Raw genomic sequence first — 13,305 nt, forward strand, 5'->3', positions numbered from 1 at the left:
CTTTATATCTTTCAGGCAAGATGTCACATGAATGACTACCTGTTTATACGGCGGACTAAAATGAGGTCATCATCACACACCTGGTGCAGCACTACCAGGCATTGTTCAGCAGAACAGCCCATGAGCAGCAGGAGCAGACCACCCTGTGGAATAATCTTGTACACAGGGTAAATTATGTCGGCCTGCATCACCACAGTTATAAGCTGGTCCGGCATCATTGCAGTGACCTTCTTCACAGTGCCCGTCAGCATGCTGCTGCAGTCAGGGGGGATCACCTTGCAACATGGGAGTTCATGCCATCCATTCCTCCCTGACATGTGTTGAGGAGCTCCTTGCCAGCCTCCGGGCACCTGCCCATCTGCACACACAACTGGTGGAGAGTGTAGTGGAGGTGGGTGCTACCCACACACCGGCAGAGAAGCATGCATCAGTAGACCACTGTTGCATATCCATCAGCATCTGTACAGGTAGATAATGCATATTTTATTTTATTTTACATTTGTTAACCGGGGGTGTCTGACTGAGCCGAAAAGGCCCTTTTTCAGCAGAGGCCCGGGGAGAAAAGCTCCACAAAGAAAAATTACAGACACATTTAGTTATTTAGACATAATCAGTATACACACAAATTACAAGAGACATGTTTTTACAGTGGTATGCGGCACAAACAGTTACAGTGGAGAGAACAATCAAAAAAGATATTAATTTAAAAAATAAAGGTAAGTAATAGATTTGTGGTGTACAGCTGAACTTTGGAATGTAGGTAGAATACATACATAGTACACAGGTACAGTACATACATTGCAGATTAGCCAGTGTTTGTGAGTAAGATTGAAAAACTATTATCAATTGCTCTAGATTTAGTATGCATATGTTATCCGCTTTCACTAGCCTGGGAGCAATCATGGCACTGCCAACTTTGCTTGAGATGTTGCCTGATGAGGTCTTTAAAGGAGGCTTTGGATTATGTGTTTTGAATGCTAGTAGGGACAGAGTTCCATTTTTAGCCACCGAACTACTATATAGTGCATCTCCAAAGCTATTGTAGCTGTTGGTGACTTCTAGTAGTAGTTTGCTTGATGATCTAAGAGGCCTTTTGGCTGAGTGATGTTGTACTAGGTTTTTGAGGGCAGGACACTTATTGGGGAGGTAATAGATAGAATGACAGAGGCAGAGCTGATTGTAGGTTAGAGGTTGGGCAGTTCAAGCCAGTGGAGCTGTCTCAAAGCAGTACAGTGATGAGTTCTATATGAGCAATTTGCAGCAAAACGGGCAATTCTGTTATAGCAAGCTTCCATTTTGCTTAGTTCAGTTTTGTTGAGATTAGTCAGAATGGGAGATGCATAGAGTAGGGTGGATAGAAGTTGGGAGCGAGCAATGGCTGATCTTGTGTTGTTGGTAAGAAATGGTTTGATACGGTAGAGTGACCCCAGTTTGGCATGCACTTTTTTAATAGTTAAGTTCAGATGACTATCAAATTTTAGGTGGGAGTCTATGGTTATTCCCAATAGCTTAGCCTGTGCCACTGGAGCAATTGGAGTAGCATTTGTGGAGTAGATAGTGAATTGACTGTTAGTGTTTTTGTTAGAACTGGTTATAATCATAAGCTGAGTTTTCTTTGGAATGAGGATAAGTTGGGCTTTGGCAAGGTAGTTTTCAACGTCAGAGAATGCTAGTTGAGTTGTTTGCAGGAGGGTGGGAATGTTTTGTGCAGCACAGATTAAGGTAGTGTCATCTGCATACTGAATTATAGATGCATGCTGTGTGGAGGTGTGGAGGTCATTTGTGAAGACTGTGAATAGTAGTGGTCCTAAGATAGAACCCTGTGGGACTCCTATAGTTATGGGCAGCTGAGGAGAGAGAGAATTTTCCCATTTCACAGCTTGGTACCTGTCAGTTAAGTAGCTTTGGAACCAGGTAAGAGTGGAATTAGATAGATGATATTGGTTTAGTTTGTTTAGCAGGATTTGGTGCGAGACTGTGTCAAATGCTTTGGACATATCCAAAAAGAGTTGACACTTGCAGGCCTTCCTTTTTGAGACGGTTTACGGTGTCTGTGAAGCAGAGGAGAGCTGTAGTGGTACTATGGGCAGGTCTGAAACCATGCTGAGTAGGTGACAGGATGTTGCAGTCTAGGAGATAGTTTAGCATCTGGGTATGGATGCATTTTTCTAGGATTTTGGCCAGGGGGGAGAGTAAAGCAATGGGTCTGTAGTTATTAAGTTCAGTGGAGGTCCCGCCTTTATGTATGGGTGTAACATAGGATATTTTCCAGAGTTTGGGCACATAGTTTTCAAGAATTGATCTGTTTATGAGAGTGGAGACTGGGATAGCAATAGCATCTGCTGTAAGTTTCAAGAAATAGCTGGGGAGTAGGTCGGCTGCTGTTGATGAGGTTTTTAGTTTGGAGAGCATGCCTTTGATTGAAGTGGAGAAACTCTTTTGAGGGTAAAGCTAGTATTGGAGTTATTTGTGTTGGGGGGGATAGTGAGGAAGGAACTGTCCTGTGATACTAAGGATAGAATTGAGTTCACAAAGTGGGAGTTGAATTGTGTTTCGATGGGAACTTTAGTGTCAGGGGTGGTTGGTTTGGGGGTAGCCTTTTGGGTGGATTTTAGTAGCTGGTTTACATTTTGCCAACATTTTTGCGGGTTGTGTTGGTATTTAGTTTGTAATGTTGTGTAGTATGATTTTTTGTCCAGCCTAATGCATTTTTTTGCATGGTTGCGCAGTTCTTGGTACTTAGTTAGGCTTTGTGTTTCTTTGTTTTTTTGATAGTAACGCCAGGCAGTGTCTCTGGACTTGAGGATTTGTTTGGTTTCTTTACTGAGCCATGGGTTTGTAGAGGTTCTAACCTTGATTTTGCGCAATGGAGCAACAGTGTCTAGGTGTTGTAGAAATGTTTTGTTGAAATATGCTACAGCCTGGTCAAGTGGGAGGGTTTTTAGGGGGGTCCAGTCACAGTTACACAGTAAAGTGCTGAGGACCTCAGGAGAGAATTTTTTTGTGTTTCTAGTGGATATGTAGTTAGTGGTTTTGCATATGCTTGTTCTACTACATATAAAGTATATTATGTTGTGGTCACTTAAGGTGTCTGGGAGACTGCCTGTGTGAGGGTACAATGTGGGGTTGCTAGTTAGGACCCAGTCAAGGATGGATTCCCTTTTAGATTTTTTATCACACCTAGTTGGAATTTGGACTAGCTGCTGGTAGCCATGGAGATTTATTAGATTACTTGGTGGTTCTGATATACAGGTGAACCAATCTAGGTTGAAGTCCCCCAGAATAAGGGTTTCTTGTGAGTATGTGGAAGAACACCAGGATAAGAAGTCTTCAAGGCTAGCAGGTGTATTACCAGGTGGAATATAGATCACAATTATGGTGATGACCTTTTAGGGTGAAGCTGAAGTTGTGAGATAAGTATGTCCCAATTATTGGGGAGGGTAGGAGTTTGGTAATTGACGGACAGTTAAGTTGGACTTGTAGAGTAAGGCAGTTCCACCCCTTTGAAGTGGTCTGTCTTGTCTAATGATATTGTAGCCGGTAGGGAGAACTTCTGAGTTAGCTATGTTTTTATTTAGCCAGGTTTCTGTTAAAGCAACTATGTCTGGGGAGTAGTGTGCTATTGTGGCCTGGAGTTCAGGTATTTTATTTTTGATACTTCTAATATTAATATTTAGCATTAAAAGATGGTTGGTTTTGCTGCTGTTGTTGATTTGCCCAGGGATGAAGAAAGTGGGGGTGTTATGTTCTGACATTTGTGTTTGAGCAGTTTGTGTTGGACAGGATGGATTTGGGCCTGGGTTGGGGTGGATATCCCCACTTATGGTGAGCCTGGAGTTAAACTGGTTATACAGATGTTGGAGTTTGGTGAGGAGTGTGAGAAAGTATTGTGTTTTTTTGGAGTAGGAATGAGAGCATATGTGCTTAGTTCTGAATTGGTCTGCTATGTAATTCTTGAATAAGTGCGGGCAGATATTATTATAATGTGTGGTGTCTGTGTATGAGAGTGCATAATGCAGTGTTGTGTTACTAAGTTTAGGGATATTGCTAGAGTGATAACTTGTGGTGTTGTAAAGAATTATGAGAAGACAGACTAGATTTAGTTGTGTGATAGTCATAGTCATAAAGTTTATGTTGTTTCTAGGTGGGGGGGTCTGAATAGGAATTATAGGGTTGCACTATATGTGGATGGGGAAGTAATGTGGGTGATGCAAAAAATGCCTAGTGGGAATGAGAGTGATTGGGAGTATTTTGTGTGGAGCAAATTGGTGTGGTTTAATGTGATATGACTTATGTACTTATGACTTATATACATATGTGAGATGACATATATATCTGTATATATATATATATATATAATCTGTTGCTATGTAGTAGTAATAAACAGATGTGCATAAGGTGTAGTATTGTGGGCTTGTACTGTTGGTGTACTGTAATGCAGCACCCACCCTGTACCAATGCCACAGCTGTGGCTACTGACATCACATTTCTCACACATTTATGTAGGTCCCTCTGGTATACCTCCAAGGCAGCAGCCTGCAGCTGGTGAGTATGGTTTTTGTTCAGACTTGCCAATACACCAGTCATGTTATGGATATGGTATATTCCATGCACACATTTAACACACCTACCCATAATGCATGCCATACATGTTCCTGTATTCTTGCTGTTAACTGCACTGCGTCTCAGTGGTGACCATGATGGTGTATCTGAAGGGTATGTCAGACTCCTGCAATATAACTAGCATCCTGTCAGTGCAAAATGTGTCCACAGAGATGAAAATGATGGTGGGACAAATGGCCTACAGTAGGGACATGTGTGATACATCATCCTTATACACTGCTACAACAGTGTATATACCAGTATTACAATGGTAACTGTTACAAATCTACACTATGGCATATCATAATACTGTGGTCTAAAACCCTTACAACCTGCAATGTGGTCCCAACATGAGTAATGAGTGTGTAATATGGAATAGTAGGTTAGGGCAGCAAATATGGGGAATACATACCTTCACAAACACTGGAAGCATATGTGTGCACACACTCCAGATAAAATATAGTGGAAGCAGCTGTTGAGGTACTGACTGCATGCATTTGTCATGGAAATGCACTTTCCAGCAAGTACATGTCCCCAGTGTCACACCAAGTATTGATCTGCTGTCCAAGATGTTTGGCCATCAAATGTGCACACTTACCTGCAACAGAGACAGCTGTGGCTTGCACACATCTTACATCACATGGCATGGGCCCCATACCCAACAGGTAGTACCCCTGAGCTGGACATGTAGCCATACCTCACCATTGTATATACCATGGCAAACAGTGCAGACAGTCATTTTTGTGGCAAGGATGTATGGGACAGGAATGAAGTAGAAAATAAACAGATGGCCATCCAAGACAGATGATGTCACATGTAGCAAACTGGTCATGTGGGCTGCCTAGTAACATGCCACAACACTGAGGGGGTTGCAGGAATGTCTAGCAGGTGCTGTCTGTGCAGTACCCATGTCAGAAATTGCCTGGACTCTGCAAACATGTGGCCTATGGGTTAGGGTAATCAGATGTGACAGTTGTGCCACAGGAAACATCAGCCAGGCCTCTCTACAGGTAGTGTATGTATAACAGAAGAGGTCCCCAAAAGGCATGCATTGCAATCTGTACTGGTTTAACAAGACCACATTGGAAACCTACAGACAGTATCACGTAAGATACATGTGCTGTACAACCAATGCCTCACCCCACCTCAGACCCACCATCCCCATCTGTATGGTGCTGGTGCCAGTGTACATCTGTATGTTTGCCATTCACTAGCTGGGACTAGGCTGTTACACGTGGTGTTTAGGGTTTGGGACACTGCAAACTGACACAAATGTGTAGGCCATAGTTGTCAAGCATCTGCAAAAAGGCTGAAGGTGGGGAGGGGGTGTCATCATGACACAACAGTGCACTGCAGCAGGGATCCAAAGGATGCTATGAATGGTTGTATCTGCACACAATCAGGGCCAGGAACTGTGACAGACGTAACCCTGACTCCAAAGCAATAGTGATGGCAGTGTGTGAACTCCAAGGGATGTGCACATGAGTTAACCTTGCAATCATGCAGAGTTGGGGGACATGTGTAGGGCACACTGACCATATACTGGGAAATGCAGGTGGCTCATGCTAGTATACCCCTGCCAGGAATAGTGACTGCTGTAGTACACATAACAATAGGTGCATCAAACAATCATGATAAGGGTGTGCACACATATGCAGCCACAAAGTGTATGCACCTCAATCAGCACAACTAACACATTTGTTTGACAGTGCATTTGATTGTACAGGACATATGTCACATAGCAGACTCATGTAATGTTAACATATGCAGTAATGTGGTCCCATGGCATATCAAGGAAGAGGGCATCATATCAATAAGGGTGTGTACACTCCCCATTGCCACTGTAAGGATTGATGGTTGTCAGTGTAATAGTATCATATTAGTCATACATGCACCGCTGATGATGACATCTGTAAATCAGACATCAGGCATTCACAAATGACATCTGTCCACATATCATCCCAGGTATGTATCAGACATAAACATAGGGACTGTGAGCATTAGATCAGACATAACTGACACAGTAATACACATTCAGCAATGGTGTGTACACCTGTGAGGTATAGTGCACAGTACATGGCAGGGTGCTGAACAGGTGCACAGCAATACTGTGTACATGGGTGCAGAGTTTTCCAGGGGAAGGGGTATCACCTACTAACACAGCCATTGCATCACACGCATGTATATTGTTGCTAGCATGGATTGACTATAGCTGCACTGCATGCTGTTGAGTACCATGTGTTATGCATGTTGACAGATGGGTAATGGGAGGTCTGTGTGTACTATCTTTTTGCAACCTCACCTGTAAGTGTGGGTGGGGTTATTATGTCTGTAAGTGCAATCTGGTGGAGTGGTGGGGGGTTGATGCATGTAGGATCTGTGTGTATATGTGTGCATGTGTGTTTCTGTGGGTGTCCATGTATGCACATGTGTGATTGTGGGGTTCTTCATACATCAGTACTTCCCTTTGGAATCATGCAGTACATGGGCATGAACAGGGACTGACACATGAGACACCAGGAATACTTGTCTGATATGTAATCTCAGCACAGCTGATAGCATAATAAGGTCTGTAGCATGGAACATGTATTGGGAGGGAAACTAGACACCAGGTATACTGTTAAAATTGCAATCAGCTGAAAGGTGAAAGACTACCCACATATGCAGCACTACAGATGCAATGGGGAATTACTAGACAACACCAGTGAGTGTATCCAAATATTACTGTTGTCCACATAATAAGTTGATTGAGCAACAGATCTTGCATCTACTGAGCAATAGGTATGTATGACACTCCAGTGCGTGACATCATCGAATGACTGTAGTAGACCCTAACATATGGGGGCCATGCTCACAATGTCCAGACATACCCAGGGTGAACACTGGATGACAGCAGTTAGTCCTTGTAAAACTTACTCCAATCAAGTCAAAGAGGTAATGGAGTAACAGGCCATGTTTTGTGATCACTTGGCAATTAGAAGAATGATACGTTAATGATTGGTATTAATGAGTGTACATTTCCAAGTGTGATGCAGGATGGGGAACTTACGTGATTAAATTTGGGATAGTCTGTAACTGAGGGGCAGGTAGGTATTACGGTGGAATGTCAGGGTGTGTGTGTGTGTGTGTGTGTGTGTGTGTGTGTGTGTGTGTGTGTGTATATATATATATATATATATATATATATATATATATATATATATATGTGTGTGTACTGTTAAGCAATGATGTACAGGTCTTTAGATGCATTTCTTGTTTTCCCCTCACAGGTGGTGAGGTGGGTCAGGGTCCCTACTGCATGCAATCTGATGGTGTCCATACAGACACTTAAAATGATGATAGGTTTGTTGAGGCACAGGCAGGGTTGTCAGAGGCTGAAACTGCGTCATCATTTGACACCCCCCCTGTTATCCACCCCATCCCCGCACACAGTCACAGTGCCTATACATACCCCATCACCAGTGTCCATAGCAGAGTGACAGTTGGCGGTTGGTGGCAGTGCACAGGACAGTGTGGTATCTATGGCTGCTGTGTCTGGACACAGCAGACATAGCTGGATATCCAGCAGGATACCACATAGGCAGATGTACCAGGGTGCTCTTGGGAGGGCCTCTGGTCATCATGCCCCTGGCAGAAGTGCCACATCTGGTACAACCAGAAGCATGTTTCAGTGTGTCATGGAGGTGAAGGCACATATGGAACAGTACATCAGACAGGGTCTGAGGCTGTAGGAGGCTGCTTTTTCATGTGTAAGTGACAACATCTGTGATCTTGCAGGTGCCCACCGTGAATATATAGAGGTCATGGATAGATGGTTGGGTGAGATGGTGGGCATCATCGACCATGGATTGTCCATGCTAGAGCATGTGGTGGGAGTGGTGCAATGGCCACGTGCACGTAGGCCAGCAACACCAACATCTGGAAGTGGACGTGGACATGCAAGGATACCAAGCCACTCCCATAGTGGCAGTACCAGCTCCAGTACTGCAGGGAGCATGCTGTCCACACCACACCAAAGCAGGCCACGTGCATGTGGCCCTGGCCAGTCCCAGGAGGGACCTTGTTCAAGTGGATGTATGTCATCATCAGGGGAGAGTAGCATATCAAGGCTTATACCTGGACATGCCTGTGGAACCCCTGGCAGGCAGTTTTCATGTCCATGACCAGAGGTGGTGAACTGCACACCCTGCCAGTTATGGTCTGCAGTTGTCCAAGAAACACCTGTATAGGGCAGACACATGGCAGAACTGTGTGCATGCATACCCACACACAATACAAACACACCTAGGGCAACCTCATACCTATACAAACCACATCACCATGCCCATATCAGTAACATACACCCCTCACTCACAGCAGACATGGTGCCAAACATATGGCCCACCCTAGGTCTCTGGCAAACAACACACCCTGTACATATGATGATACCTGTGCCTCATCCCTGTCATCCATAACATTGATGCAGGGACAGGCTTATACATGGTTCTGATGCACATGATGACTGTACTACAATGTACCAATGTACTGCTGTGTAACATGTTGTCAGCAGTAATGTTTAATGCTTACATGTCAGGTAGTGTATCTGTCCAGCCATGATGCATTATAGCTGTTAGCAACACTGAGTGACTGTGGTTTCCATAATGTTATCCATTTGTGTTGTAGGTGTACACGTGTCAGCATGAGGATGATCTGCTGTCATATCTCACAAGGGGTATGGCTCTGTGGTGACACCATGACTGCGCCATATCCTGGGTACAGTTGAAAACATGTCACAGATCTGTATAACCGTTACTGCCAGTGCCACATGGACAGATGACGCCCTGTGACATGTATATTCAGCAACCTGAAGTAACAATGGGACTAGACCCCTACCTAGGTATGTAGTGCTATTGATGTGTGTGGCTTTAATTGCACACACTACACAGCGTTTAGGATGGGGTGTGTTCCAGGTTGCATGTTACATGCTGAACATCCCCAGGCATGTACAGTATGGTAATGGGGGATGTAATGGTTGCATATGGACAATATATAGTGTTACATACCATCATATACACATTAACAGACACATAACAGTCAGGCATACATCCGAGAGACCTGAGCCTATCAGTGCTAACTAAGTTGTCAGTGTGTCCAATGTGTTTCAGGTAGGCTGCACACAGCACATGCATAACTGGGCTGGTTTTATCAGTTACCTGTATGGTTGATGGTGACAGTGGTCACCATACAGTGGTACAACCTTGGAGGGTGGCCTAATGGTTAAGGTGTTTGCCTTACAAACACAAGGTGCAAGGTTTGAGTCTCACAAGGGATAATTGGCTAAGCTTAAAATGGCTCACAAGGGCAGCTAGCTTAGTACTAATCTATGAACCTACTAATCTATCTATGAACATGGGACATATACCGGGGGTACCATGGTGGAATGACAGTATACTCGACACCCACACCCCCACTGTGGATATTGTACACACTGGAACCCATGATAATACTCTGAGATACCCACCATTACACATTGACCAGGACTGCAATACAACCCCTTGTCCATCCCAAGAGTTCTACTACAGGGATATGCATCTAGTGCACATGCCACAGACATAGTAGGGTGATGCACTGTCATGCCTCACCTATGGGCAGCAACATCACTATCCCTAATACTGTGTGGCAATGTGCATTGTAATAGAGTATATGGCCTTGGAATGCTGTACCCTACATATATACACACATGCACACATACACATACTTGCCAGGACTCAGTGAGTATCCCATGCCTATCAACCCATTTGTACAACAGTGTTGTGCTGGTACTGCAAGGGTCAGGTAGCCTTTAGGGAGAGGAGTGTAATAGGGTGCATGTAATGTCTGGTACAGCAGCAGCCACATCTAACTATGGCAATGGGTGTTGCAGTGGGTGTGAAGGGCCTCCGGGTCTTCCCAACTACAGGTGCACTAACACACAGACACTGATATCCTCAGTAATGCACATGTACACATTTGTCAGTACTAGGCTGCATTGCTACAGGTGTTCATAAGTGTGCACCTGGCTATTGTCCATGGAGAGATGGGAAGTATAGGGGATGTGTGTACAGTGGTATCATGCCACCTGCCATGTGCCACCAGGAAATCTATCTACAAACACCACTGTGGTGACCCTCAGGGTGAGAGTGACTTGCATCAGCCAATCCTCTGGGTGCCTCCTGCAAATGGCCGGTGAGGTGCTCCAGTTGACATGTATGCAACATGTATTATATAACATGGTTAGTGTCTGTCTTGGAGACCTGTACCCAAGCATGTTCTGTTGATTGTGGTAGTGTAGTGGAGGTACCCATGGCATGTGACGTGTACAGGGTGTTGTGTCCTATCTGTGCCAGTTATAACATAGCTAGGCAGACATGTCAGTGTCAGTCAAGCATAGGTTGCCTGTACATATCCAAGCTGGATATCTGACATCTGCACATCTGTACAGGGACTGACAGACAGCTCGCCGACTAACTATGCAGGAGGATGGATGTGTTGGCAGAAAGACGTCTGACACCGATAGGTATGCCATTACTACATGTTGGCAGCCCTCACTGACATGTGCTATACAGACAGTAGTCTACAGTTAATTTCCACATGTCAGATCATTACCCAGCAGGAAATATATAATGTGACACACCTCACACACCAGGAACATGACAGTGAGGACTCAGAGTCTATCTATGCATGCAGGGGTGTTTGTTGCCAGTACTACAATTAGCAATCTACTCTCACTTGGGAAAGCACTGTCAACAGTAGTAACATCATGATACACTACATGCCAGTGTGACTGCACATAACCTGGGATACTACCCTTGTATGTGACACATTCACGTGGATAAGAGTGTTGTACAGGACATATATACTCATGTCCCAGACCGGAGTCTGACACCCCTTGCTACTGTAATGACAGCACATAGACGCATGTTATGTACATGGCATTACATACACCTGTTGCAGATGTCATTACCCTGCTATGTTATCAGACTGGGATGTGTGCACAGATTACCAGGACTGAGCCATACTTAGCAGGTGTCAGCATTGCTGCAATATAAGAGATAAGCAGATTTGCACACTAAGTAAAGCCTACATGGTGTAAGCACCTGTACGTATAACTGTACCTTAGCACAACTTAGTTTCATGCAAACTCACGCAAACATGCTTAAAGCTGCTCAAAAATGCCTTAACCACTCTGTATCCAACAGCCCTTGTCCTGCCCAGCAACAAAATAGACAGCCCTTGCACCCAGGACCCTGTACACAGTAGTCACAACAGTTAACCACTGTGCCATGACAGCTGTGAAGACAGTTGTTGTTTTTCCAATACATCTGTCAGTCGACATATTGAACAGTATAGAACAATTGCTGTGAATTCTACAATTGTATAGTACATGATAGTGATATTACTGTTGCATCACATATGTTGTTACATCTAAATTTACACATATCAGATACATCTAGGAAGGTATACACAACAGTAATGTGTACACATGACAAGGATATGGATATATATGTATACATATGTAGATATATGTCTACATGCACATACACATATATATTCATAGATATGTATTTATACACATCTGTATAGTGCATCATATATATGGCCATTTATAGATCTGTCTGTGTATATCTATCTATCTATCTATATATATATATATATATATATATATATATATATATATATATACACATTATGTACATATATATCATATATATCCATGTTGATATATATAGATATATATAACTATATGTGCATATATATATCTATATATCTGTATATGTGTAGACATATATAGGTGTGTGTGTGTGTGTGTGTGTGTGTGTGTGTGTGTGTGTGTGTGTGTGTGTGTGTGTGTGTGTGTAGATATATATATATATATATATGTATATATATATATATATGTATGTAGATATGTGTATATGTATATATATGTATGTATATGTATATATATATATATATATATATATATATATATATATATTTATATATATATATATATATATGTATATATATATATATATATATATATATATATATTTATATATATATATATATATATATATATATATATATATATATATATATATATATGTGTGTGTGTTTGTATATGTATATCTCTCTCTCTCTCTCTCTCTATATATATATATATATATATATATAGATATATATACATATATATGTTTGCCGTATGTCCAAAACATGGACTGGAGTCATATGGCAGCACCAATAGTCTCAGCCTCTTAATGCAAGGGGATGTCATGCATGTATAGCAGGTATATAAGTAGACTGTTGCTACTGTAACAGGGATTGTCTTAACAGACATGTTGTGTGTGGGAGGTTACATCTGCTATTGACATGTACGCCATCAGTTACTGACAGACATCCTAAGGACATCATAGTATAGTACCACTGATAGCACAGTAATGATCCTGTGGAACTCAGCAGAAATATGACCAATATATATGGGCAGTCTGGCACACTCTGGTCAGTCCAGAGGTATACACAGATCTCCTTAGTGCGAGACATATGGACCAAGCCTGACAATGTGGATGCTAACAGCCATGTATACGAGTATATCATGTAAATACAGGACTACATATGCCCACACAGTTTAAGCATTCACACACTCCTGTCTGTCCTGACACATAATAACTGGTGGTGCGGAGATCACATGGCCACATACTACCC

The sequence above is a fragment of the Protopterus annectens genome, chromosome 5.part0 (assembly GCF_019279795.1).
Source record: "Protopterus annectens isolate FY-2018-M chromosome 5.part0, PAN1.0, whole genome shotgun sequence".
Lineage (NCBI taxonomy): Eukaryota > Metazoa > Chordata > Ceratodontiformes > Protopteridae > Protopterus > Protopterus annectens.